Genomic DNA, 27,635 nt, shown 5'->3' with positions numbered 1-27,635 from the left:
ACACAGGCATTTACCTACAGGAAGAGCTTTCTAACCAGGTAAGTACTACAACTAAAGCAACATGTGTTACCTGAAATAAACATGCAAGAAACCCTGAAATTCTCATGTCACTTTGAAAGTTAGACCAGAGAACATCTTCAAAATGCATTTTCTAGCACCTCATTTACAGACACACAGCTGACTAGAAGGCTTTTGTTTTGGGGGTTTTGTTGTGGCTTTTTTTAATTATTATTTTTAATTATTATTATTTATTTATTTTGATTTATTTTAGCAGAATGACTTCTTATGGGACAGGGATATAAGGTGATTGTTTTATTGTGCTTGCTATGTAGCACATCATGCTATCCAATACTTCTAAGACTAGCTTTGCTAAAAAGAGCTAATGCAGGATTCTGTCTGGCTTCAGTATTTATCCTATGAGGGTGAGGGACTGAACACGCAGTTGAGAGCATTCACTATTTCACAGGCTGAAGCACAGAAAACATTAGCAACAGAGAAGTTTTGGCAACTTATAATCAAAAATAGCACATCTATTATTTTAGTTTGTTTTTCTTAGAGATAAAAGCCATAATTACTTAAAACAGAATATTGTTTAATTCAACATGTATGTCCAAACCTCGTATCAGATCTGTAAAAAATGTTGCCTTTCTCACAGAAAATTCTGGGTATCATAAAATGCATCCTCTGAGAATACACCAAGGCTAAACTTTAATACATTCATGCAGCTGTTAGGTTTAGGGTTGTTTGGGGGTTTTTTTCTGCCAAAGGGTTTAGCTTCCTCTGCCTTTCTGACTGTCACTTACTTGGTCTCTGGCACTGGTACCTTCTCTTCTTACCTTGTTTTCTGGCTGTGTTTTAAGAGTAAATCATTTGCTCTGTAGTCTTTGGGCCTGATGCAAGGTTTTATGATGGAATACGTATTACAGAAACTCAGACTAAATGATCAGGTTGTCTCCTTTAACCTCACTCTCCAAAATGCAGGGAAGGACAGCCAGATGCCATGAGGTAGATCCTTGGTCTGGCCCAAGTTGCCAGCAAGTAAGTTATCAAAAAGCTATTCCCCACTGCCTAAATTTCTTTTCTGTGTTTTGGCCACTTTCTTTTAATTCTTGCTGCTGTTGCTTTGTTTTGTTTAATTTTCTTCTTATCCTCTCTGTTAAAGTGTTCTCAGACTTTTTGAATGGAAAGTAATTTCTAGATGAAAATTGTCTGCCATTTAACTCTGAACAGCCTGATACCTGTGATCTGAGACAGATGTTCTTGCATCTCTAGCACAGTTTGTAGTATCTCCTTTTGAGACTCTATAAAGCAGCATACCTAAGTAGCATTATTGTTATGTCCCCTAAGTTTAGTTCTAAATAGCTGACATTTTATTTTGTTTGTTTGAGTGACTTGGTTTCAACTGGTATGCAGTGGTTGAATCATTATGCCAGGACACGTACAGGAGATGAAACAGCTATTTGCATTGTTTAACCAGTGTCATGGTTTAACCCTGGCTGGCAACTCAGCACCTCACAGCCGCTTGCTCACTCCCCCCCACACCCGGAGGGATGGGGAGGAGAATTGGAAAGGAATGTAAAACTTAAGGGTTGAGATAAGAGCAATTTAATAGGTAAAGCAAAAGCCACACATGCAAGGAAAGCAGAGCAAGGAATTCATTCACCGCTTCCCACGGGCAGGCAGGTGCTCAGCCATCCCCGGGGAAGCCGGGCTCCATCCCGTGTGATGGTTACTCAGGAAGACAAACGCCATAATGCCACATGTCCCCCCCTTCCTTCTTCTTCCCCCAGTTTATGTACTCAGCATGTTGTCATATGATATGGAATATCCCTTTAGGTAGCTTGGGTCACCTGTCCTGGCTATGTCCCCTCCCAATTCCCCATGTCCCTCCAGCCCTCTGGCTGGCAGGGCCCAAGGAACTGAAAAGTCCTTGATTTAGTATAAACATCACCCAGCAACAACTAAAACATCAGTGTCCTACCAACATTGCTCTCACATCAAAGCCAAAACACAGCACTGTACTAACTACTAAGAAGAAAATTAACTCTATCCCAGATGAAACCAGGTCACCAGGAACCACATTCCCATTGTTTAACCAGTGACTGACTTCTACTGAGGCTGAGTGGTGGGTTATTTTTACCAAAACCTGCCAACGTCTATGGAGATCTGTTAGAGCAGCCAAGATCAGCTGCTCAGAGGCTGAGAAGGGCAGTTACGTGCAGCATGGGATCCTAAGAATGATAACAACTGTGAGATGTCTTGTAAGGGTGTGACAAGTGTCATGCTGGGTAACGCCTGTGCAAAACCTCACCATGACCAGCATCTAGACCAACCTACATTATTTGAGTACCTCATATCTATGTTTGCGAACATAAACAGCAAAGAGGCTGTTTTAACACTCCAGGTGCTACTTACAGAGCAGCACACACATACATATGAAGATACAACGGGCTGGGCCACACTTTCCCACGGTGGAACCCATAGTATGATGAAATAGCAGTGAACCCTTAAGTTTCCCATAAAACTTATTTTGAAATGTCCCAGAAGGCAGTAGACTTGAGAGCTGCAAGGCAGCAGAGGTAAACTGACAGCTTGCAGCGAAGGGAAACTCATTTCCACAGAGGGACAACTTGTCCTTCAGGAACTGCTGCTTCTGCATTGTATTATGCCCCTTGTCCACACATTTAAGGCACTCATGTCTCAGAAGGAGTCACACTGAGCATGGCCAAAGTCTTCTGAAGATTTTTCTGTCCACCTACCTATTAAAAATACAAGAATTTTGCTCCTGTGGCTTTTGTTCCTCCTCAACATTATCTTTTCCCACAGATAGCTGCTGCATTACAGTGTTTATTTTCCAGCCTAGTGATCAGCTGAGGGACTGCTGAATGGCATTCTTTCTTTCCAGCCTGCTATCTGCTCTTTCAGACTATAATACTAGGCAGCTAGGAAACCTTTCATTTTCCCAGGAAGCACCAGATTCCCTCTTCCAGTCTCTATCTGGTAAATGCAAACTCCAGAGATTCATGACATTGTGTCTCCTTTCTCTAAAGAAATTTTGTCTGATCTCCAGATAGCCATTACATTACTTCCCTGTCCCTCTCTGTTTATATACAACTATATTAAAAGCAGGAACTGTGCCAGCTGAAAATCAGAGAAAGCTTCCAAGTCTCAGTTTTAAATGTTCACACATTAGACCTTCACACCAAGTTAAATGATGAATGTAGCCTCCGTTCTTTGTTCACACATTATTGAGCTACTTCGAGTTTAGCACGATGTTCAATCCTCGAAATGTTAGTATGAAAACACCTGTCTACTTATAGGTTGTCTTTGCTTTCTGCTGTTTGAGACTTCCTCCTTTTCAAAGGGCCACAGCAAAGTCTAACTGAAGTTTAAGTCCATGTTATCATGGCAATAATATACTTATTTATTTCTCTGTGTTGATGGTATCATCAAAGGCATCTATGCTGAGTACTTTAGACCCACAGAAGACTTTCTCAGGCTGATGTTGAAGGTCTGGAACAGATCCATATAAAGAATTAGGGGGAATTTTTTACCTTTGATATTAGGACAAAAATAGGAAGACGGGAAGGAGAATTGTAGAGGGAATCTCGTAAAAATCAGGTGTCTAGACCTTGCTGTAGTATTCTAAATTAGGCTGAATATTGGTCCTAAACTATTATTCTGAATTCATCTGATTAGGAAACAAAATTCATGTGAAATTCCAACAGGAATTTTAGAATCAGTTCTACTAGCTAGCTGCTGAATTATCTAGGGAGTATGCGGCTTATGTTTAGAGGTGTTTAGGTGCCTGGCACAAAAGGGGTTTGGAGAAACTTCTGAGTCCAGCCCTTAGCAGAGAGAGCAGAGTGCAACAGCTTCAAGAGTGTTCAAGTGGGCTGCAAAGGTATTCCTGGCACACACAACTACAAGCATATCTTTCACAGCGCTTCTTCCTGCGGGCAAACTTACTTTTTCCAAACATTTTTCAGAGCATGGATTAAAGAAATTGGGAAAGCTACTGATTTTCATTTTTAATACCAAAACAGTGAAAATACTTTGGCTAATGCTGAGTTTCCAATGTTATGCATGGTCAGCTGTACATTTATTTTAAGTGTTAAGGGCACCTATCACTTTTGCATAAATACTCAGTTATTTAGAGAGCTTCCTATTCCTCATCTCATTTATCCTTTCCTCCTGTGGAAAGAAAATGGGGTATCTGTCAGCGTCTCTGTGCCATCTCTATGCTTTCTGGATGTGTCTTTTAAGATTAAAGTTCTTCAGGGCATTAACTGAAAATCTGCTTCCTGTTAACATTATTCAGTGATTTGATAGAGGGAAATAAACGCTAAAGGACAATTTCAAATTTTTTCAATGGCTCATACTTTTTACAGTTACATGTAAATTATTTTCCCTCTTAGAATCCTGAAAGCAAGTTATTTTCAGCTGATTTTGATAGGCACAGTTTATCCTTTTCAGAAAAGAGATAAAAGTAATGAGTGACAAGTAATAAGATGAGTCTGATCAGACAGTTATTTGAGATGTGTATTATTTTATTATGTCAAAACATTTGTATTTATTTTTTAACATAACTAATGATGACAGCATACCATTTGGAAAGTGTAAATTGAAAGACAGAGATTACAAGATACATTTAGTAAGCCTTTCTGTCTGTTAATGCCAGATACAGACATTGCTATTCAGATCTCAGATTCATTACCTGGACATCACAATGAAACAAGCCCTGATACTGCAAGAATATCAAATAGAAACAAGATGGAGAAAGAACAATAATCCAGTTCAATCTGTAAAATTACAGTTCTGAAGGTTTATGTTCAAAATCTCTGAAGATTGGCGCAAATTATTATAGGTCATGTAGGATTTCCTTGTTAATCCAGTTTCTTCATAATACCCTATTTTCCCCATTTTTTCTTACTCAACCATCTTTCCATATACAATTTTACTTCATTTTTTTTGAGCATCCTACCTAAGAGGCTATTAGCTGCAGTGGTCTTTCAAATTCTTCTTTTCAAAGGTGACCTTGTGGCTCACTGTTCTGTCAGATATTTGCATATTAGCCATGCTTGACAAATGACTTCTGAGTTGTTAAGATACAACATGTATGAACAGCTGTTTTTCCAGGCTCGTTGACTCTTGCTGTCTTCTAATGATAAGTTTTCTGTTCCTGCTGCCTTCCTGTATTCTTCGCTGCACTCCCAAAGAGTTGCTTGGAAATGTCAGATCAAAGTCTAGAAGGGGGGGGTGGGGGGGTGGGGGGGTGGCGGGAAATAAAGCTCTGAACTATGGAAAAGTCAAGTGTAAACCAAAATAGCTCATTGTGACACTGCAAAACGAAATAGTCTGATGTATGTTATTTGGCTTATTGTTAAAGGGGCAGCAGTAACTGTTGTAAATATTTAACATTCTACCTCTTAGCTTAAAATATCTAGGAGAATTTCTGAGGTAATATCTAGATAGATTTCTAAGATTTACAAAAGACTGAACATATCAAAATTCCTTACTTACAATGATGGGAAAATAAGTTAAAAGAAGACAAAGTTTTGAGTTACTAAAATCAGCCAGCTTGTACAAAGTTATTCAAAAGCAAAGCTGATGCATTTCCAGTTTGTGCCTCTTTCCTTTGAGTTTTAGAATGAATACATTCTTCTTAATATTGCCATATTTCTCCAGTATCTTGGCAGTGTTTGCTGCTTAATGTAAAACTTCAAACCCAGAGATGTAGAGAACAGCATGATATTGTTTCTGGCAGTACGGCCAGAGCAGGTGCGTAGGCTTCTGAAAGGAAAAGCGTGCACTGCTGTCTAAGTGATTTAGTCTACATGACACTGGCATTTGCATTTGTCTAATATGCCATTGTGAAAAGCTGCTGTAATAGCTTCTGCTATGAAGGCTCTGGTTTCTGAAAAGGCTGTCCTGTTAAGAGAGAATCACATACTGTCCTCTTTGCAAGGGATGTAGGTGCTTCATTTGGCTCCACCGTAAATCTTCTTCACCAAAATTTTGCTGCATAAGACTGTTTGATTCCTAGTTTCTGTCTAAAACACCAGGAAAAATTAACCTCCATTATAAAGAGCTGTACTGGATAGCCACAACATTTGATGCACAAGAAAGCATAACTATTTTGGTAATACAGCCCTATAAAAAATCTTCTGTGATAGACAGAGATGTTCTAAGTGAATTAATTTATAGATACGGTTATGCATTTAGCAGGCTTCTACTGTAGCACAAATGTAAATCTTCAGGTAATGAATAGGAGCCAGGATGGTGTGAGGAGGAAGTAAATTGTCACAGCAATTCATCACAGGCTCTTTTTGAGTAGGTTCTGAGGGGCTCAAGGATTTTTTAATTTCACTAGAAGTAAATTGGTTTCTCCTAAACAGTTATTTTTAAAGCACACATAGCCCCTCTGCTCAAATGCTGTAATGACTCTTCTGTGCTCTATATGACCTCATTTTTCCTTCAGCCCTAGGAAGATGCAAATGGATCAGAAATGGAAATTGGCTGTCCAAATGCAAATTGTTTCTGAAATTGTCCATTTCTGCCTAGCATGTTAGGCTATTCTCTGATTCACAGACGGACTGGATGCAGTTGAGGAAAAATCAGCACATCAGCACTGTGAAAGGCCTCAACACGTTTTGCAGTGTGCCAGGTGAGTTTCTCCTTGAGGACAGCATGTAGAAGCAGCCCACTGCCTAAGTGCCTCTGTGCAGGTCCTGAGCATGCTCTGTGCTGAACACGGGGTCACGCTCCTCCCAACACCCTTCTCCCACAAAGGGCAGATCTGGGTTGTGTGTGCTGAGCATGCCCTTCAAAGACAAATAAGGCAAGACCAACAATCTGCCAGTTCCACCAGCTTGTCAAAGGCCAGCTCTGATACCTTTAAATGCTGGATGTCATTATAAACACGTACTGCATTCAATTTTTAATACTTAATTATTCTTGGAGAGTACTGGGAATGATTCTGCCCTTCCTGGCAGGAATTTGCTCCTTTGATCCCAGGCTGGAGGTGTCTCATCCCTTGCATAAGGGAGCGACTGGCAGCTGGATTGAGAGTGGCCCGGTAGACTGCTGATAGAAAAGGGTTTTCTCAATCTTGTTGAGTTTGGTGCAGCAGCAGTTAGTTAGCATCTGTTGCATGCTTATGTGAAAAGTATTTATTGGGGTGATTTTTTAATAGTAGAGAATAAATGTATTGGTACATACATATGAAGAACCAAACTCATCTTAGCCTTTCTGCTGAGGTTAATAAAGTCAATTCCCTTATTAACAACAGTCGTATATTTTTAATTGTGCAATTATACAAGTATAACTTTGACAACGTAACTGCTGATGTAGACGTTTTTATTTTGGAATGAGAGTGCACATGATGGAAAATTGTACTGGTATTCCTCTAGCAATATAATTATTCTGTTTAAAAGATTCCAATATATATTCTTCTGTAAATAACTTCTTCACTTTTCTGGCATAATGAATAATGCTACCGTACATGAAAAAGTAGGAAGTACATGGAGTCATAAATTTACTAGAGATTGCTGGAGATGATAATACCAGAAAGTAAATCCATATTTATCGAGCCAACTATATTCTTCTGATGGTAACACAATGGTCCTAGAAATGGACATCATGTGATTTTGGAAGAAAGAGTTTTACAAAATGTAAAAAGAAAGCATACTTACAGTAACTAGTGGACTGAAGGTCAGGAAGCTTAAATAGTGGGAATCAAAATTAACCACTCAAAAAAATACTTCAGTTCATTTTATAATAATTCATATCAGTAATCAAAGTCAACTGAATTATGCTACTGAAAGAACTATACCAGTGAATGTATCCCAGAATACCAGTTAGAAAATCCCAGAATGAGAAAGCTCTGTCTGTTGTTAGTGGAGAAAAAGTCAGATGCTGTATCTCTGGCAACTGGATTTTAAAAGCCCTCAGGAGCAAGCATTGTCCAACCCAACACCACATGTGTGATTAATTCTTCTGAGTCAAGGTTTTTACTGATTCCTTGAGAAAACTGTTAATCAACATCTTGAAGAAAATGCCCAGAGTTGCAAAAATTATCACTGTGTTTCATTTATTGATGAAAAAAGTGAGGCATTGGCTAGAACCCCAGCAGAAAAACTGGAATCTTTTTTACCACAAGTATAAAATTATCTAAAAAAAAGAACAAAAATTTTAAGATTTTGCAGTTTCTCTTTTTATATGTGAACTATGAGTTAAGAATTAATAAAATTAACCAATTTTTCCATGCAGAAAGACCTCACTTGTACAACAAGTATTATTTTAAAGGAGGGAAAAGCTTTTGATACAGGTAGATGGAAAATTCTGCCTAAAAAACATTAACAAATATACAGATAAAGAGAAAATTTGCCAGCAAATTGTCCTAAACACAGCATTTTAATACTGAAGTAGTAGAGAAAAATGTTTGCTTCGTTGGTATTCTCAACAGGATTAGCTAGTATACACAAATGAAAACAAGTAGTCATTTCTTTTAGTGTGTAGCTGAAAGTGAACAGCAACATTTCCAGTTGCAAGCTGTCCTTTGTGCCAATGGTGTAAAATTGGTTTCAAAATGTAGTATGGGAAATTTCTAGCTGAAATGCCACATTTGAAACTGAAGTCTGTGAAGCTGAATTTTGTCATATGAGTTAACATGAGGTTTGCAAAACTGCTTAGCTGAGTCAGCTCATCATTCTTTCCTTTGTCGGTCATTTCTCAAGGAACAGAAGGACTTCAGTCTTTGAAGACTCAACTTAAGATTGTCCTCATATCAGTTTAGAATTCTTTCATATTCTCACTGTGTAACTCCTTTGTTTGTGCCACAAACAGTGGAAGACATTACAGTTCCCAATTCCTCTGTTTCAGCAGCAGTAATATTCTTGAACTAAATGGAGATGACTACTGACATACAACTGGTGGATGTAAGAAGTCAATAGAGATAGAAGAATATCATTAACACACCCTCTCCAATGCGTAAGTGTTGAGGTAGAAGTTTCAGTTCAGGGTGACCTGGCTATGCTCTACCAGTTTCCTGACAGCTTTATTTGTACTGCTGACTTGTATCATTTGTGTGAATATCTCCAGCTATGGAGATGAGCCATAGCTTTGATTAGGAAGGTTTGCCTTGTCTGAATTCACATTGCCCTGTATAGTTAGTTTTACATGGAGAAGAACCAAAGATGATACTTAACTATGTTACTGCCTGTATAGCAAAAGATTTGCAAAACATGTTCTTTCTTCACACTGAAATTATTATATCAGATGGAATGTGTAAGATTGCCTGACAGATACTGCTTGTCTGACCCCTAAATATCTGAGCACATTTAGCATCATGTTTTCTCCAGTTTTCTCCTGTTAGTCTTAATTCTGTCTCTGTTCTTAGTAAGAGTCATTCACAAATAATGAGTCTAGGTTGCCTTAAAGCAAACAGATGGCTTGATATAACAGAAGGCAAGCAGAATGCTCAGTTCTGTGAATCAAAATTGGGGGAAGCTATGAATCATGGTTCAAGTCATTAGCACAAAGAGTGAAACCTAGAAGCAGCACATTTATATTCTGAGTAGGGATTAAGTATTTTGAGAATTCAGGCCACGATGTGAAAGCTTTGCAGAGTAATGCCATTATCCTTTTATAACTATAAGAAAGAAAAATCAGTCAAATGACAGTTTTTCCTTAGAATGATTAGGAAAATTCACAGTACCCATCAAAGACGTGTCAGAACTTAACAGCAAGCGTACTAAAAAATCATAGAACTTCAAGACTATGTTTTTTTGAAGTCTTGAATAATAACAAGGCTTTTTTCCCTTGGTTTGTGAACATCTTAAAGTGGCTGTTGTGTCCTATACCTTTCGCCACCTCCCCAACCCACAGAAACCTCATTAGCAAAACCAGGTGACTGGTGGAAGTCCTGATCTTGAATTCTTGTAAAGCTCTGAAATTCACAGATGGAATTTTATTTCACTGGAGGTGTTCAAAACAACCAGGTGCCTCATGTCATGCAGACAATGGAAATTAAAAGGGAACAGGTGGATGAGAATTCACATGAAACAGTTCTCTTCTGCAGAAGTGGGCAGTGCACTTCTTTTATGTATCACATTTATGTATCACTTTTAATGATGGGCTACACCAGCTCATTCATTTTAGTGACTTTTTTTCCCCCACTCCTGCTACCGCCCTTAGGTGGTCTTCCTTCTTCTACAGGTGGAAAAACATGGTACAGCTCAAGAATAAGTCAGGAGTAGAGGGCTGCTGAAACCTGTGATGAGAGAGGAAGAAAGGAATCTTCAGGCAGGCTCACAAAACTGGGCTGTCATTGATTCATGGGCAAAGCAGGTACTTTTTCTCTTTTTTAAACACCCACCACAACCAGAAATCTGAAAACTTGTCTGGTTAAATTTAGCTCCTGCATCACAAAGAAGGGGAGAGGCTTGCTGAGGTAAAATTTACTCACACCTTCTCACCCCTGCCGTTTGCCAGTCTTCTCTAGCTTCTGTCTTTGAGTTTGTATTAATTCACATTTATGTCAATAATATTGTGAGAACCTCGACTAGTTCCTGAAAACTTTTGAAGATCATCCTGAAAAAAATGTGTTGATGGTCCCATATATATTCGATACTCGTAGGTAACAATTTCAGAAAAATATTTTGTCTGTAAGCAATTAAAATCAGTAATGCCAAAATGTTCTGCATTATGTTGACCCTGGCAGTATGTGGCACTTTGGATTTATGTTAATAATAAAGGAACACAGTCAGCTCTATTAATTCACTCAAAGCATAATTCCAAAACTTCTTTTCAGTTTCTGACTTATGCTCTCTGGCCTCTGAGAGGATCATTTCTCATAGCATGTGTGCACAGCACCTTACGGTTCTCCTGGTCTCATAAACATGCACATAAAAGGTATTCTCCGGTAAAAAAAGTGCTGCCCTGAATAAATGCACTGCTGCTGGATCTGCTAGGAGTTTGGAGAAGTGAAAAAAACAAAATTACTCACTACTTTACTTTCCTATCTGATTCACAGAAAGAAGATTAGTTTCACTACGTTAGTAGTTGAATATGATGTTTAGAACTTAGACAAGAGAAAGCTTTCTCAAATGCTGAACATTAATAAGCCTGAAATTGTACCCAGCTTTAATATATTTCGAAGTCTATCTCTGAAATAGTTTTCAGCCCTCTCCTTGCCCTTTTCTGGACATCTTTGCTCAACAGTGTCCATCTTCCCACAAGTGCAGATGATGCAGCTCCTTTTATTCTTGTCTCACCCACAGGTGGCTCATTTAGCATCTTCAAACATTAATTGCACTCGTGTACAAGACATTCAGCCTTTTTAGTTCCTGAAGTATTTTATCAGTTGTGAAAGCAAAGGTTATTCCACAGGGTCCGGATGGCCAGTGTCTGAATTTACAAGTGCGGTGGCTGATGTTGATTACTCTCTTTCTGTGGATAACATAAAACTCTGCAAAGCCAGCATGTATGCAGCATTAAGAATCATGTGCAGCAGTCTGGGATATGGTTTTTGTGGGGAGCAGGGAGATTGTACAAGGGCAGTTTGGTAGCAGTGGGTGTCAGTGCCAGGGCCCTGGCTTAACCTTGGTTATGACACCATTCAGGGCATGTCTCTTCCAGCAGGGCAGCTGAGGTGAGCTGCACCGCAGCGATACCATGGGTGGGCTTCGGCGAGTACTCAGGGTGTGTGCACACAGGTTCTCTCAGCCACTGCTCTCCTTGCAGAGTTGTTCTACGATAAGCAGGGCTGATTCTAGAGACAGGCAGAACAGGCAGCTGTTCTCAACAAACCGCTGGGGACCATGAGATATTTGCATCCCATAGCCTAGGATTCCTGGGGTGGACCCAGAAAGCCTCCACTAACAGCTCCTGCAGAATTGCCTCTGGATATGTGCTAGGGGATCCCTCCCAGAAGGCATCCTTGTCCTTCTTCTCCTGTCACTTGGCAAGCTTTGCTTTACATGCTTTTTGTTTCACGAACCCTTGGCTAGAAAAAATCACCTTTGTCTATACCATCCAGAAGACCGGAACTGGCTATGAAAATAGCCTGCATTATGTAGCACGCTTTAATATTCAGTGCTCATTATATGAACTTAAATCAAACAATACAGTTGAGGGGATCTGATAATTATTATGGCCATTAAAAATAGAATTGTATTTAATAGGAGGAAAAGATTACTTTGTAGTGTCCTAAATTTATATACATTATGTATCTGTATAAAGCATTCTAAATCAAAGTAGGAAAATTAATTAAGTTTTCTCATTTAACCACTCTAATAAATTTAATTATAGTATTATAAAGAAAAGATTCTTCAATCTTATCTACAATCTACAATCAGAAACAAAAAAAATAAAAGGCTAGGTGGCTTTTGCAGGCTGCATGTATATTGCTGTAGTCATTAACTTCTTACTTCCAACTGTTCTACCCTGTAAAATTATCATATTTGCCACAGATTGCTAAGTTTCAGGAAAATTGTGCATGAGATGGTATATGAGAGTAAAACATATGTACATCATATGTTTAGAAATCCAGATATACTAGTATCGGTTATGGTCAGGAAAAATACTTGGCAGCCAAAACTAAAGTGACCTAATGCTCTTTTCTCAATCTTTTGTTCTATTCCTTCATATGCATTGTTAGTAAATCCCTTTAAAAGTTAATTTTTTTGCGTAGAGTTTTCTATTGATAAAAAGGGAACTTTGAAGCAGTGCTGCTTTGATGGAGTGGGAACTTTTCATGTCTCTCTTCTTTACAGTCAGCAGCTTTATGAGTCTGTTTTCTTCTGGATCATACAGCAGGAACCAGGGATTTATCTCTCTAAGACTCTTGTTTTCTCATATAAACTTTAGATTAATAACAATATAAGGTATTTGTAATGCAAAATTACTGTATCAGCAAATTCACTCAGTATTTTTCACTAAACACAGTTCATAATAGAGATTTTTTTCTACCTGTAGTAGAACAATGTGAACAGTAATATCTATTTAGATACCTGTCCTGTCTAACTTATGAAAATATAACTTGCCCTCATTTGGCCATCATTTTCCCCCCTGTAATTCCTACATTTTTAATTAATTGATTTTCTTGGTCGTCTTCCGAATTTTCAAAGTAATTGCCTGTTCCTGGACTATCTACACATCCTTCTTTAGAAGTAATGTTTTTGTTTTACTTGTCAGCAAAGTAACATCAAATCTGTCAGGTGTTCCTGGAGATAAGCTTATTAGTTGTAAAATGTCCAAGACTGTCACAAAACTAGTAGTAGTTCAGAAAGGAAGTTTAAAACCTACCTTAAGATAACATAGTTTAGTTGTTTTCCAAGCTGTTCTTACTTTCTCTCTCTCTTATTTTGCAAATGATGCATAGATTTTAATCACAGAGACAAGAGCTAGAGCAGTCTTTGCAAACACCAGCCTTCTGCTGTGTGCCTCAGAAATTTCCTGAGTATTGAAAACACTGGTTTTGTTAAAAACTGAACATCAGTCATATCCCGCCTATCATCCTGAGTTTTTAGAGTTATGTTGGCATAATATTCTGAATAGACTTCCTGTTCCTGAGGAGTGATACCACCAGCTACCACAGGCTTTTAAGAAAGGTGACAATAGAAGAAACTTAAAGAAAACTGTGAAAAGATAACCAAGCAATAACCTAAAATACCATTAGGTCATATGTTGATTCTTTAGCGCTTACATAAGTGAACAATTCCACTGGGAAGGCACAAGACCAGGCTTTGTATTCATATGATAAATGAATGTGGGTTTGTATTAAGCAAAAAGATTTTTTTCTATGCCAAAATCAGTGTAATTTAATGCTGTAAGTTTTCTTGGTCAGAATGAAATTATACAGTTGCCTGCCTTCAGGACGAGGGCTGTATTTCTTGGACTAATTGAGATCTTCAGGGATATGGAAAAAATAATTCAAATTTGAATTCAGATCTTAGCAGGTGAGTTGGAATTCAAATAATTTTGAAGTATTTTTTTTTATACACTGCTTTGTAACATTTTACTTCAGTCTGTTTTCAGTCACCAAGTCCCAGCTCTAGATCTGTACTCTGCAGATATGCATGTGCTTTATTGTCTGCCATGAACTTAATGAGACCACTCATAGCTGATAAGTTTAACATGTATGTAGTCATTTGCAATGTTTGTTTCTCCTTTCGGTTTGTTTCAAAATTACTGTAGTTCAGATTTAACTAGAACTGGGTTTATATACATATGATTACTCCTTGATTATAGCCCAAATCTTAGTGTCACTGATTTTAATGTACTTTTAAGTGAGCAAGCCAGTGGGAGAAAATGTGGACTGTGTGTGTTTTTACAGGTAAACAATTTAGCTGCTCTGTGAATCAGCGAACCTCCTTATTTGCCATGAAGTTTATCAGCAGTGGAGAACAAAACAATGTTTGGTGTAGGAAGACAAGTAGATGTTTTTCTCAAGGTCTACTCTAATTTAAACTTAATGAGACCTATGAAGATACTCTTGCAAAGCAGTCCAGAATTTGAAAGTGAATATTACAGCTACAATCCTTTAGGCAGGTTTGCATGAGGAATCAAAGATCAAAGGTACATGGTATTTCAAAATGTCTTTTCCTAGCAAAATGGTTTAGTGAAACAAGAAATACAAGAGCACCAAAATATTTCAGATTTGGACTTACAAACCTTTTATAGCCTTGGGCTTATGGTTTATTTAATTAGAGAATATTAAATTTCTGCTAATCATTAGTGCTGCATACAGGTATTTTGGCTTTCTTGTCATGGTGGGATTCATCTAGCTGGGAAAAGTACTGCAACTGGCTTTGAAAGCAATGTTTTATTGTTAATTAACTTTTAAATGTGCTGAATACAGACAAAGAAGTAATATTTCACATCTAAAGACTGTGTGACTAACTGTGACCTTTGGATTAGAGGAATTACAGCACTTGATGAGTTATCCTGGGACAAAGTGAGCTCCTGTTGGGTACACACAACACAAGTATAAGAATGTGCAGGATGAAGGTATTTTGGCAGTTTTAATTTTTAAAGATCTGTGAGTGTTCAATTTATGAAAGTAGTTGAGTCTGTTCTTAGCATTGTCACGGTTTAACCCTGCCCAGCAACTAAGCCCCTCGCAGCTGCTCACTCACTCCCCAGCTATGGTGGGATGGGGGAAAGGATCAAAAAAGTAGCAGTGAGAAAACTCATGGGCTGACATAAAGACAGTTTAACAAGCAAAGCAAAAGCTGCGCATGAAAGCAAAGCAAAACAAGAAATTCATACACTGCTTCCCATGGGCAGGCAGGTGTTCAGCCACCTCCAGGAAAGCTGGGCTCCATCATGCGTAACAGTTACTTGGGAAGACAAGTGCCATAGCTGCCAACATTCCCGTCCCAAACCCCCACCCCTTCTACTTCTCCCAGCTTTATCTGCTGAGCACGACACCATATGGCATGGAATATCCCTTTGGTCAGTTGGGATCAGATGTCCCGGCTGTGCTACCTCCCAACCCCTCGTGCAACCCCAGCCTGCTCACTGGTGGGGTGGGGTGAGGAGCAAAAAAGACCTTGGGGCTGTGTAAGCACCTACCACATCCCTGTGTTATCAACCCTGTTTCCAGCACAAATCCAAAACACAGCCCCATACCAGCTATTACGAAGAAAATTAACTCTATCCCAGCAAAAACCAGCACAGCTGCATCAGTATATTTTAGTTTACATTTATTAATCTCTGACCAGGTGTTTCCTTCTTTTTGCTTCATATATAGCAATACTAGAAGAATTTCTCTTTTACTATCTCTGTGTAATGTTTGGTGAATTTCTGTCAATCTTTGGCTCTCCAGTCTGAAACCCATTAACTTTGTTGATCATGAGTTTGTTTCCCATTCAATTTTTATTCAGTACCTTGAACACCTTACTATTTGTTGTTGCTACTTTGGAAGTAATTTGGAAATACCCAAGTCTGTTGTCTCATTACATAATTTGTCCGGCTCTGCTGGGAGGTAAACCACATATCTACAAATGCTAGTAAGAACAATTAAGATGAAGGAAGAACATCAGCAGAAACAACTTTTCTTCCAATGACAGTCATTAGCAGCCAAGTAACATACTAATGCGTAATAATTCAGGCATCATCAGAGCTGGGAAGGGCACTTACATCTACTTTAGAAGTAGATTTTTAAAAACATATCAGGAAACCATTTGTAACAATTAATCAGACTGAGAGTGAAGTTTCTTATTTCAATCAGCCAATTTGCTTATTTTTTTCCCCCTCACCTTTTTGAGACGGAGATCTATTACATCTACTTACATCTTTTACAGTGTTCTCTCCTCTTCCATGCCCTAGAAGGCAGAAAGCCCTATGTATCTCTGGGACTTTAGGCAATAAAATGTGCAGTTTTAACTAGCACATTAAAGGACATTCACATAACAAGAGACTAAATCCATGCAGTAAATCCGAAGAAAATATCATTGTACATAACATGATTCAACACACACCATGCTCTTCTTCAGGGGATACTCATTCAACAGAGTCTTTCTTTCATAAAGTCATTAATTTGTTCTCCAAAGAGCCAAAAATCTTGTTTCTGGCATCAAATTGTACTGACATTCCCTTTTGAGTCTTAATTTTGCATACTTTGAAAACTTAATTAGATATCAACATTAATAAACTTGTTGGGATTATTTCTGCTGCATTTAGTGAAGGGATTTTACATCTGTTTGGAGTCATTAATCTCTTTCTTATTACTGTTACTTGATTAGATATATCTGTGAAGGCATGTTGTGTCTACAATCCAATTTGATTGACTGATCATGTTATGAAGTATGTAGAACTAAACAAGTCTGTGCTAAAGCACTAGACAGTGAGATTAAGTACTCTGCTCACTGGTGTGTTGAGGCCACCTGCTGCTTAGGAGCTTTTTAGGAGCTTTGTGGAAATTTTGTTGCAGTTGCTGAGACTGGAAGGTAAGGCAGCATGTCTTTTCTACAGAATCATAGAATAGATTAAAAAAGACCTTTTAGACCATTGACTCCAACCATAAACCCAGCACTGCGAAGTCCACCAGTAAACCATGTCCCTAAGTGCCACATCTATATGTCTTTTTAATGGCTCCATGGATGGTGACTCAACTGCTTCCCTGGGCAGATCGTTCCAATGCTTGATAATCCTTTCAGTGAAGAGATTTTTCTTAATCTCTAATCTAAACCTCCTCTGGTGCAATTTTAGACTGTTTCCTTTTGTCCTATCATCTTTGCTTGAAGGTTCTGTGCCTTACAAATGTGAGTGTTGCTGGATGTGTTGCTGCTATTTCATGTTGATGATAATGTTGCTGGCTTGCTGCACTAGCCTGAGATCCTCTCCCAGTTTCAGAAACTTCTGGATGGTATTTTGGTATGGATTTTACAGCTTTGCCATTGCTTGAATATTTTATGTACTTGCATGTACTCTTCATGTACTTGCAAACTGAAGTGACAGATTCAGCAAAGTTCTGGATAGTCTGGCTCTGATTTGATGAAGTTGTTAATGGTTTGAATTACTTTGACTCAAATCTCAACAAAGCCTGTATGTATGGGAATCTATACAGTACTCAGGCATGGCTTTATGAAGGGACCTTTGCTGCCTTGAATGGGCTTGTGTTGCTTAGGCAGTGAGGAAGCACATAGTGTGAAGTGTCTGTACATTCTTGGAATAAGTAATACTGCTTTGATTCTTGGTAGCTTAAGAACCAGCCCAGGCACTAGGGCAGGTTTTAACTGCACTAATAACCCTGGAGTAGATGCTGAAGTACAGTTCCTCAGGTCAGCTGAAGCTGGAATGCATTCAAACAAATACTGCTGTGTTGCTGCTGTCATGCTTCTGTGTTTGTCCATATGTCTTGGCGTTGTACCCTCTGGTCCTCTGAAAGAAGGGGTCTGTTTGCTCTTTCTCAGGCAATTGGTTGAACTTTCTCTGTCCCTTGGTTTAAACTATGGTAAATGTGTAGGAAGACTATCAACAGTGGAGTGGACTTGCCAGTGTCTTTTCTTTCAAAACACTTGAATTTCTGGCTAAGCTAAAACACAGCTCTGCTGTTCATCTACAACTGCTGTCTGCCAGCAAGTCTGCCAGTCTGTTAGTGCAGACCAGAATCTTGAACTTCTTAATCATTTTTTTTAAAATACATGTATTTAGTCTAGGGATCCTGATTGTTCTTATCCTTTTATACAGTTAAAGGATTTTATGATTTTCAGAAATAAATTAATAGCTTATGCATCTGTAGCATGCAAATGGAAAAGTTGAGTCTTACAGGAAATCAGTAATGTTGCATTTTATTTAGCCATAAAATATAAGAAGTGATGCTTTGAATAAATTATACGTTTGTGTGTTGTCAAATGATTTATTTTTTTTTTTATATAATGCTGATTTATATTCTAGCCAGTGTATTGTGGGATAGGCAACATGGGCCCAAGCCTGCCCAATAATGTTCAGGATGTAATGTAGTATGGTTGGTGAATTTAGCCAGTGTAACAGCTGAACCCACTACAGTGCCCTGTTGTTCACCTTCTTACAGAAACTCGCTTTGATAATTCTAGGGATTAAGTGACAAAGGATGTCAAGGAAGTACTTCCATTTATTATCTATTTCTATCTCTGTCTATCTACCTGATTGTCTGTCTATCGAGTTAGCTAGCTTTTTGATCTTGGCATCTTTGCCTTAGAAAATTCTTGACTTTCCTGTAAATATCAGAGAGAAGACCGATATAGCAGAAGTGAGGCTTTTAAGTAGGGAACTACCCAGAAAAATGATTAGACATTTTTGTTCATTTGGTTTGGTTCTTGACTGCATTTATGTGGGGGGGTTTATTCTCCTGTAAGTACATGTGTGTTATCTGTGAAGCTGGAATCTTTTTGTAGGAGTATGAGACAATTCTAGGAGATAAGGTAGTGTGCCACCAGATTTTACTTCTCTGTTTTTCAGTCTCTTGACAATACTTGAGGAAGACACAAATTTTCTTTCCATCTTTCTGCCTATGCACATTTATCAATGAAAGATACACCTTAAATACTAAACAGAACATGGTGATAAGTACAGCTGATTATACTGTTTGCTGAGGCAAAACTTCTGGAAGTGCTCCTGGGAGATGTGTAAATATATGTGCAATTACACACCTAATTTTAATTGTGAAATAACTTAACTGTTATGACCGGTGCTTGTTCAGGACTATATCATCACTCTTACACTTTTCAAGTGAATTTAATTCCAGACTTCTGTCATAACACTCTCAGCTACTCTTCTACTGCTTTCCTAATACCTCTGCCTAGTAATGACTATTAAAAAGTTTATAATGGAAAGATGGTTATATTCCTGGAATTCAAAAGGACTCTAATTCCTGCAATGCAAGAGGACAACTTGTTGCTAATATCTTTGCTATGTCCTCCACTTTTTGATTATAAGATTGTAAGAAAATGAAAATTCATCAGCTTTGGGCTGGATCAAACATAGGAGTTGTAAAGAGTGCTGCACGTATAAATAAAAATAAAAGGTAAAAGCTGGATGTCCTGGATTTGGAATGCAGAGATCAGATGTTACGTTACAAGGAATACTTGTAAATTGCTATTAAACTACTTCTAATTTGTGCTACTCTTTTAGGCTTAGTTTTGTTGCAAACATTAGCTCATCAGATATGGTCTTCTATTTTCTGTTTTCTTCACTGTAAACCTGTTGGAAAACAATGGCAAAGGCATAGAAGGATCTTGAGATTTCATACTTCCATTGCATGGACCAAAGCCCTGGCCCATGAAAAACTTAAGTCTCTACTTTAAATATGCAAAACACGTGAATGACTTGCATGCTTGCGTAAAAGACTAGATCAAAATACATGCTTAGATTTGCATTGCAGGTAATTAACTGCTTAAATAGTTAATATTTAAATATTAAATACTGCTTAAATAGCTGCAGTAACCTCCTAACCTCCCAACCCTGTTTCTCTCCAGTCCTGTGCTTGCATTTCTCAGGTTGCCTTTGATTTACACCTGGACTAAAAACACACTTTGAAGAAAAGTCTGTGCAAACACAGGAGGAAAAACACAGAGGGCTGTGGGGTTAACAAAGTGGGGTTAAGGTGTCTTTAAGCACTGTATTAATTTGTGTAATGAAGGCTGATTTACTTATGCATAGAGCCATCCTAAAGTAAGACTCTCAAGCCCTGTCCTTATTAGTGTTGTCCTTTTGTTTTACTCTTTTCTTATTTTTCTGTGTCTTCAATAGGCAAATCTGTAATCCCATCTCCAAGTCAAAGGGCCGTACCTGCTCTTCTGTGTCAGTGGGGAGATTAATGTCTTCAAAAATTGTGTGCATGATTTTCTTCTGGAATTGTTCCTGAGAGGTGTGCAAGAACAGACTTAATGTTCCTTGAAAGTCATACTGATGGAGTTGCACAGAAAACAGAGCATTTATCTCCCTCCCCTCACCCTCAGTACCTTCACAGAAAAGAGGAGTCTCCTGAGGTCAATCAGCTAAAACTAACATTTATACCAGCAATTATTTTGCAAGATGGTTTATGTAATAAAACTTAGTAACAATTAAATAGGTGATACAAGTCCCTTTTTGCTAGATGCCAAGCAAAACAACAAAAAAATCAATAAATTCATTTACCCTATAAGTACTTTCTCTGGTTTTATCCTAGACTGGATGATGTTTTCTAGTGATGGTTGATTCCTCACTAATGCTTTTGTTATTATTCTGTTATTCTCTATTTCTCATGCCACTTTCAACTCAGGCAATAACTATTTGTTCTTTGAGAAGTTTCAGAAAAGAATAATCCTGTCAGTTTCCAGAGTTAAGTTGGCAGAAAAATATTCTGTAATGCCCATAGAAACTTTCTGTGGTTTAGCTACATTTGATTAAAATTTTCTTCTCAGAAATGGTTTGACCGGCCATTTCAAATGAGTAACTGGAGGAGTGCCATGTATCCAGTACTATGATGTTAAAGAGAGTGCACCCTGCCTTTTCCCATTAGTATCTTTTATGATGCAGTTGTCTATGAATTTGTCCAGTCCCTCTTTGAAGCTGCTGATACTGTCTGACTCCACAATTTGCCAGGGCAGCTGGCTTTGCGGAGAATTTTGTTTTGTTTCAACAATGCATAAAGCAGTCTCTGCTCCCTGGCAGTCTCCAGCCCTTCTCCACAGTGAACTTCAGTGCTGACTCACCTGTGTCCTGAGCTTTACCTTTACCCTCTTTATGAGGGCTGCAGCTCCAATTCAGCTCTTGCACTCACCTGTAAGGCTTCATTTTTACCTGTTGTGCTGAGTCCTCCCACTTTGATCATAAACCATTCCCTCTGATCATTTTGGGTTGAGGGCTATCACTGTACCTGTCACTTTGTCTTTTCATGACTTCTTGGCTTCTAGCTTTGGTGCTTTCTCATGTCCTCTCAGCAATCTACATGTTGTCTTTGGTTTCATTAACATTCTTGCAAACTCTTATTTTTTTCTCATCTTTATATTTTGGGGTCTCTGTCCCCATCCCAAAAGTTTCACTCTACAAGCTTGCAACCTTGTCTCCTCTTGTGGGCTCTGTTTTGTCTCTGGGTGACTATATCTGTGCTCCTGCTCTGCTGTCAGTCTCACACTGTGTTTAGTGCTGCATTAGGGATTTGTTCTGCCAACTCCTGCTTTTCTACCATCGCTGATAACTAACTGTGCTTCTCCCTTGCTCCTTCACCTCACTACAGACTCACTCTTCAAATTGCCATCTCCTCCTGCACTTCTCACTCTACAGTGTGTCAATGAGACATACTGATGAAGTGCAACATAATTGCCCTCTTCCCAGCTCATCTTTCCTTCATCTCTTTACAGCTGTTTTGCTTGCTTATCCCTCTTGAGGTTCTGACATCCAAGGTGCATGTATTGAAGACTTTTCTGCAGATATTTTCTGCAGATATTCTGCAAGTATTTTCCTGCAGAATACATTTTCTTGTGCAGCCACACAGCTCAAATCCTTATCTGGGCCATCAACTCCTTACCACTTGCTTACAGCAATAGGCTTTTCTCTGGCCTTGAGAGATACTTGATAGCAGTGCAGAATGCACAAAGATCAACTCTCTCTCTTCATCTCTCTGAGGTGTTTCTCTATAATGTCAATCATAAACTCATAATCTTCACTTCCAAAGCACTCAAGTTGCCTTGCTTGTCTTTTGTTTATTACTTGGTATTGAGAAATCAAACCCTGCTTCTGAACAGGCCTTCTTAGAAGTTCTATTAATTTATGAGATTTGTTTCAAGACAAGAGCTGCACTTTCTCTCATGTGTTTACTTACATTTGGGAGGAGCTCTCTGCAAGCATCTACAACCATGTTTCATGCTCATTCTTCCAACACTCTTTTCCATTCAAGTGTTTGCAAGATGTTGTGGCAGCAGACAGAGTTGCTGTTGTGTGGAAACCACACATCTGCTTGCTATGTGGTCTCATTTCTTAGTATTTTCTTGTCAAGTCTCAGTTGTCTTTTGCATTAGACTGCGCACTTCCTGAGGCAAGAAGCATTCTAAGTGTGCATTCACATGGTTTTGTGAGTTGTTTTGTTCCTTGTATTGAAGAACTTGAATAATTTCAAGCAATCACGTACCAAAGTAGTAAGTGCCACAGCATCTCAACCAAGAATTTAGCAATCCTGTATTCAGGGTAGTTTAGATGCTCAATGGATTTAATACCAGTTTTCAGTCTCTGGGGTCATGAAAGTCAGCTCACCCATGAGCACCAACTTTGCAAATGCACCCAAGGGAAACTTAAAAGTAGCAATTGTTTATTTTTCACTATATTATCATATCATGAAGTTGTTCTGTTACGACTGAAACCCTCATTAATGGCTTGCTCTTTCTGGTACAAACGGAGGGATGGAAGATCAGACATAAGATGCATAGTTCTATTGACAGCACTATTTACATGAACTGAAAGTATGATTTACAGATATACATGATATACATATTTAATAAGACAGTCTCATTTTCAAAAAACACTTGTTCACAAATCTGTCTTCTCACTGACAGGCAGCAAATATGACAGCAATAATTTAACATGAAAATCAGTTTCATTCCTTTTTGAATGCAGAATTGTTGGCCACAAGGGTGTGTGTCGTTCCCTGGACAGAAATTGTAGCTGTTTCTATCTGCTTCAATGAAAACAAAAGCTCCAAGGAGCCATTTTTAGAAGGAAGCAGGGTGGGGAGCAAATTTTCTCTTTGTTACGTGCACTAGAAGAAAGGAGAGTCATAGTGGGGAAAATATTAATTTTCTTTTCTCTGTTACATGATTCCTTCTGCCATGTCTTTGAATAACTACACTGTGATGGTAGCCCAGAGTCCATTGTTGACTCTCCAGCAAGGTACTGCATGCCTTTTAGGAAAAGCCACTTTGTTATCAGACTAAACCTGACCTGAATTTACTCTTTTTTTCCATGCACAAAACATGCTATATCTCTTTCCATTTTGAATGACTTTAAAGATGAGAAATCATGAAACAAATAAATGAAAACAACAACCACCATCAATCTATTGTGTGAAATGTAAGATATTATTTCCTCTATTTTCTTAAGAGACAAAATAGGATTCCTATCATCTAATTGTAACCATGTACAAGTTAGGGACCAAAACTCCTTCTGTGATCATTATAATGAAATATATATTCCCAGAGCAGGATTCAGGTTGAGGAACAGGATGGTAGAATGTGTTCTCATTCAAGGATGGCTACTTTACTGACTGTGGAAGGAGCCCATTCAACCAGCTTAGATAAGATGCCCAGCTTTCAAGTACCTATAATTAGATAAGATCACAAATCTGATCTGTAACCTTTAACCAGCCACTCATTTGCTCTAACACCAGATTAATAACCAGAATTGTCTAAATTATGTATACAAACGTGAAGTGAAAAGGGAAACTATTTAAAGTATATCTCTTTACAGCTGATCTGCTAATATGTAACATCAGGCTAAAAGCTGCTTAGTTTTGCAGTTCTTCTGAAGAAAGGAAATCATTGTTAACTGAATACTCCAAGTGGTATGAAGTGTAGGCTGCTTCAGGATGAAGGAGCTGGCTGCTTCAAGCTGTTTTCCTTTTATTTGGTATGACAGCAAGACATGGGCTTAAAATGTTACATGGTAAAAAGTAGAGTTTGCATACTGCTTAAAAACAGCAGTAGGTGGGGAATCCAAACAAACTAATTTTTAGAGTTCCCAGAAAAACTGCTATAAAGCCAGAGATGTACAGAAGCCTTGTAATTAGTAGAAGTTGACTTTTAAGAAGACTATTCGTCTAGAACTAGTTCTGGGCAGGAAATGCTTTCCAGTCTGCAAAAACACATGAGACTGATACAGTGCTCCTGTTCTGCTTTGAACAAAGGGGCAGGGGGGCAAAGGGCCCAGTGTGCTATTTTCACTCAACCAGGAATAACCAGTTAACCAGGAAGAGATAGACCAAACTCCTCCTCTGCCTGAGGAACCAACATACTTGCTGGAGACCCCCGAGGAGACCCCTTTCACTCCCAGGCTGTGTGGCTGTGAGATTCAAATCATGTTCCACAGTTTTAAACAGAAGTCACACAGCTCTTACGTATTTCTTGACAGAGAATTTAACTGATAGAAAATGTCCTTCTGAACATCATTACATTTGAGGAGACATTCTTCATGTCAAATTGGTTGGTGACATGTTTTCTAGCTGGTGTCCCAATGAGTACCACTATCTTCTAAAATGTAGCAAGTTGCTAGGCAGTTGATGTCGCAGGTCCAAGACTTTCTTGTCTAATTTGGTGACTAATGGACTTCCCCATTTTAGACTACCTTCAGCACCTTCCTATCATTTGTTTTGACTTCAGAGAATGGTAGAGACATTGGTTCAGTCTTCAGCTTTTCCAACCTACCATGTCTTCCTGTGTTGGATGGAGATTGAGTCAACAACACCTATACATGTATACATAAGTGTGTGTGTATATATATATACTTATAAACCTATGTGTATTTTATATATAAGTTCAGGAAGGCATAGGCCATTTTTGAGACAAAGTAATTTTTAAAATCATTTGTATAACGTAATTTTATGAAATGCAAGATAAATTACAAATATAAACCAGCATAATGTAGCAAATACAGCTTTTTAAGGACAGATTATATAAGGTGGGTACTTTTAAAAAATAAATAATCTAATGCTTGTTGTAATTATTGAGAATAATGACCTCTATCACATGAATGGCTTTTAACTTCTGTCAGGGAGGAGTATTTTTCCTAATGAGATTACTAAATAGTGTTGAGCTTTAGCTTCTTATCTTTCAAAGAGGTTCTAAATCATGATGAATTTGTGATTAGTTGAGAGAAGATGTAACAGTTAATGGTTAAGAAAAATATTAATGTTAAAGTTTATGGTTAATTTGAATTACTCCTTCTTTAACCATAACTTCTGAACAACGAAAAGAAGATTTTTCTAACTGGTAGTCAGTCTAGTCCCAGTTACAACTTCCTTTCCAGTAAAAAAGAAATTATGTAGAAAAACAAGTAATCCTTGCCAAACTAAATTCATAGACAGTCTGAGTTGAAATAAAAATCTAAATATTTTTTCCCTGCTTCTTGCATGAACTTCTCCATCCATGTACAGTGTATGAACCACCATTACTCTGGAATAAGAATATGCATACCCAATATACTTTTTGTCTTTTGAAATAGATCAGATTCTATTCCCAACACATGACCAATCTTATCGTTAGCCTTTCACTTGGTCTTGAGGAACTGACATCCATAGATCTCCATAATGACTGTAAAATTTCAGAAGTAATGGCAACAGCCATATTAAATTGCTTGCATAGTCCGTTAGAATGCTACTATTTCTTCTCAAAGCTGTATTATATAATTTCCAATTATTCTTTGAAGTCTAGTTTGATACACCCTGGAGAAGGATTGTGACTGTACATATTCAAACACCAACTGGCATAATAGGTCATTCTGTCACTTCCCCTTGCATGGTTAAATAAGAACAGAAATACAACTTGCTTACTGAATATGTCTCTTTTCAAAAAAATCTTAGTCTTTTACTGAAAAGCAACTGTTAACCATCCCTGCCATCATAAAAGGAAAAAAGCTTTCAATTATAAAAGTCACATGATTAATAGTCTAGTCCCATGGGCTTAATTTAATTACTTCTCCATATGATCGTGGTCTTTTGGGGGTGTTGGGGATTTAGGGTTTTTTGTTCATTTTTTATGCTGTCTTACATAAGTGAGAATAATATCTTGGAAAATGTAACGTGTTTTTTAAAAGTTCACCTTGGGCATCTTAGGGATCCCATTTTCTGGCATGAACTAATAAAGTAAATCCCTTCAGAAAACCATGGGAAGACAAGTGAAAAGCCAAGAAGTTTAGATCAATTATGACTTATGAGAAACATAAAATATAAAATATTTGCAGTAAGACTTGCCTTCTGTTTTCCTTTTCACACCATGCTTGGCAGAATAGTCTCTCCAAAGAGAATTGTCAGCTGCTACTCTAGCCAAAATAACCTAATATTATACAAGTAGCCATATACTCTAACACTTCCACACAGAAATTTATAGTATCTTAATCGTGAATGTAAATGGATGTAAATCGTGAATGTCTATGGATTGCCTACTATGGTGGCTTACTGTCCAGAGAAAAATTGTATCAGTAACTTGGGGGATGAAATTCAATGTCATTATAAAACTGTTGTTTCCAAGGACTCATTTATGTGAAAGGTTCTAAAGTTATTAAATACTTTGTGTATGTTCACACAAGTACTGTGTATGGTAATTGGCTGTATAACACTGGCTGCTGCTGTAGCTACAACTAAAGGTTTTTCAAGAATACATAACCATAATAGTACTTGAATATATTTAGAGATATAAACCAGATACTTCTAGGAGGAAGCAGTTAGAATGCATACTGTGAAGAAGGTTTCTTTTCATTTCTCCTGGGGCCCATTATGCATAGTGGTATGTTCTTACTACCACTGATTTGGAATATCTCATCACCTTCTTAGAAGTGATTTTGTGATTCTCACAGTGGGTAGGCAGTGCTATACAGGTGTAAGCATTATGAATGGAGACCAGCTTGTACAGGAGGTGACACCAAATTTCTTTTTGAATAGGGATGTTAAGCAATTTTTTTCTGAAAATCCATTAATCTCTTATTTGACTTTCATCAAGGTTGTATCCCTCGTCAGCCTTTCCCTGATTTTGAAAGAGAAAATGCACCTAAAGTAATTCCTTAGAATTAAGCTTGCATTTTTTGAGAAAGCCACTGGTGATGTTGCATAGCTTGCAGATCTCTGTTCTTCAAGTCTGGATGGCACACATGGTACAGACTCTGATGCTGTCAAGGAGCTCATCACACACAAGAGAAAATGGTGCAGAAGTTGCAACAAAATTGGGTTGAATATGGATCTTAAGGTGCTTCAGATTAATATGACCCAAATTCTTATTATAGTACCTAGTTCTGCAGCAAGATTTCTCCTACAAGATAAAGCAAGAACTCAGAAGACTTAAGTGTAGGTTTCCTTTCTATTCCCTATACAAAAATGCTCTTTCAAGGCAGTGGAGGGGTGGGGGGTGGGGGGCTGGGGTGGGGGGGTGTCCACTTGTCTGCTTGCTTGTTTGGGTTTTTTTTTTTAG

The 27,635-nt window shown here is 38.1% G+C and overlaps 2 protein-coding genes across 2 annotated transcripts in view; one reads left to right on the top strand and one right to left on the bottom strand.

Annotated features, from left to right (window-relative positions):
- The window catches only part of MCC (MCC regulator of WNT signaling pathway), a 715,741-nt gene that overhangs the window by 284,045 nt on the left and 404,061 nt on the right, over positions 1–27,635 (top strand). The gene's annotated exons all lie outside the window — the stretch shown is intronic.
- LOC308056098 (uncharacterized protein) overlaps positions 242–27,635 on the bottom strand; it is a 153,409-nt gene continuing 126,015 nt past the window's right edge. Inside the window, exon 7 of the mRNA XM_080370944.1 lies at positions 242–24,890. The gene's annotated coding sequence lies outside the window, so the exon portion shown is untranslated. The remainder of the gene's footprint in view (positions 24,891–27,635) is intronic.

This window comes from Falco punctatus (assembly GCF_963210335.1).
Source record: "Falco punctatus genome assembly, chromosome: Z".
In the NCBI taxonomy this organism is placed as follows: domain Eukaryota; kingdom Metazoa; phylum Chordata; class Aves; order Falconiformes; family Falconidae; genus Falco; species Falco punctatus.
This window is presented reverse-complemented; position numbering and strand designations above follow the sequence as displayed.